Source organism: Gymnodraco acuticeps, unplaced genomic scaffold (genome assembly GCF_902827175.1).
Source record: "Gymnodraco acuticeps unplaced genomic scaffold, fGymAcu1.1, whole genome shotgun sequence".
NCBI lineage: Eukaryota > Metazoa > Chordata > Actinopteri > Perciformes > Bathydraconidae > Gymnodraco > Gymnodraco acuticeps.
This window is the reverse complement of record NW_022992289.1, coordinates 1551696-1554088: the sequence shown is the minus strand read 5'-3', so window position 1 is coordinate 1554088 and position 2393 is coordinate 1551696.

Genomic DNA, 2393 nt, shown 5'->3' with positions numbered 1-2393 from the left:
GGCCTGTGAGACGGTGTGTTCACTAAACACTAATAATCTGTGTGTGTGTGTGTGTGTGTGTGTGTGTGTGTGTGTGTGTGTGTGTGTGTGTGTGTGTGTGTGTGTGTGTGTGTGTGTGTGTGTGTGTGTGTGTGTGTGTGTCCACTAAGTGAGCAGTGGTCAGTATTATGTCACAAAAATAAGTGGCCCATTAAAAAGAGCAACATGTAATGGAGCTGCTGATGGGAAGATCCTACCAGAACAACAATCAACATCATCATTACAAAGCTGTTAAAAAACACTATTGGTCCAGATGCATTCAAACGCTATTACATACAGGAAAATATGATGTAAAAAAAGTAGTCCTTTAACATGTTAAACTCATATGGGTAAATTAAGAGCATGGTTAATCATGTTGTGCCCTCACTTATTAAAGACACTATTAAAGACACAGTTATTTTGAATAACTCCCATTTCTTTGATATTTGATTGTTCTCAATGAGTCAATGGTCAAATTAATAAAACCTGATTATTTATTTGTAGAATCACGCTGTTTCTCGCTGTAAGAACAAACCAAAGAAACCAACACATACAAACCTCTTTAAAAACCCTTAAAGATAACAAATAAATAAAGAAGAAATTAATGGTAATAAATGTGTTTTTAGCTTAAAATCTACGGGTTCAGGACCCCTCCAACTGACCGGTCACAGTATGATAAACGGGATAAAAAAACCTACTGCAGTTCTTCTAAACAAATGATATGTTTTTCAGAATTGTTTTCAATCTGTGAACTTTCGTAAAATACTGGATTTATTTGTTGTAAGCCTCAGGGTAGTAAATGTATCTGAGCCTGCTTACAGCTCATTGACTCCATGTTCAAGGGGTCAAAAGGTCAAAAGGCTGAAAACCAGTGGTGTCGTGTATCCAAAGAGACAATTAGGCTTTCTCCGTGTGGTTCAGGTGAAGTGACCTCAACATATGGACTGCGGCTGTAAAAAAAACACATCCCAATACTTCGTCTTCAGCGTACCAATTATATTTCCTGCTGACACATTTTTGGCAAACAAAAAGTGAAGCAAGGAAGAAATAATGATTGAGATGTGATTTGTGATAAAGGGTGTGTGTATAGTTTAGATTCTAAACTATACACACACCACGACCCAACATTTTGAAGCACTCAAATCTATTCAACAAAAAACGTGCTGTAATATATACGCTTTTCAGCATACAATATTAATAGAAGTGAAGTACAGTGCATATATCCCTTATATCCCTTCACAGAACTAAAGTATGCTTTTAAAAAAGGTTTAATGAGAATCAAAGCTGAACTAGCCTATAAAAAGGCACGCATGCTGAAAACCGAACCCCAGCAGGCGGGTCTTGGGGGATTCTGCCCCAGGAGATTTTTAGAAATACTAACATAAACTACGCATTCTGGTACAAGAAAATAAATAAATCTATTACTACCCGACATGTTAATAATATTTTATTTTTCACTTTGTTCTGACATCTTGCTGCGAGAAGAGTAACTTACTTTAAATTGTGGGTAAGGGTAGATAGCTCCCATTGTTCTGTGACCTGTCAGTCATCAGACCGGGGGTCATATTTCATTATGTGTTCATTTCTATCTGAAGTTGTACCCATGGATGTATAAAGAAGAGTTCTACCGCAGAGTTATTCTCTGTGGGGACTTCCGGCAACAATCTTGATTCTGATTGGCCAGAAGACTCGAAAAAACATCAGCAAAGATATTTTATTGAGAAGATGATCACTACGTGACAGAAGTTTTCAAAACCGTTTATGGTCTCCGGTACTTCCAGTCCAACGCCGACTGCATGCACAGCGTTAGAAAATCGGGCCTTCAAAATAAAAGTTTGACTTTTTCAAATGTTTCCCCCCTTCACTCACACATCTGCGACCCACTCCAAACGGGTCCGCGACCCACCAGTTGAGAACCACTGGTTTAGATGATGTTATTCCAAAAGTAGGATATCACTCTTGAAATGCTTTGATAAAGGCTCGTTTGTTTAAATCAGGGGTGGGGAACCTTTTTCCTCTCAAGGGCCATTTCAATGTTTTCAACATCCTCCGAGGGCCGTACAAATGATTGACCTCTGCTTAAAAATACTAAAATCACAGCCCACTCATTTCACCTTTCTTTCATGCTGTGCAAAGAAAAAGCAACCTCTTAATCCAGATATTTTGCCATGACTCACGCATGCATGCACGTGCAGAGTTGTGGCATGACTACCCAAACAGAAAGATATGGACACAAGATGTGTGCAAATGTATTTAGACTCCTATCCATGTGAACATGATTTAAGTGGGGGGGACCTAACCTCCTCTAGGGGGGTCCGGGGGCATGCTCCCCCGGGAAGATTTGTTTTTTTTTAAATGTTGAAGTTAAAAGCATC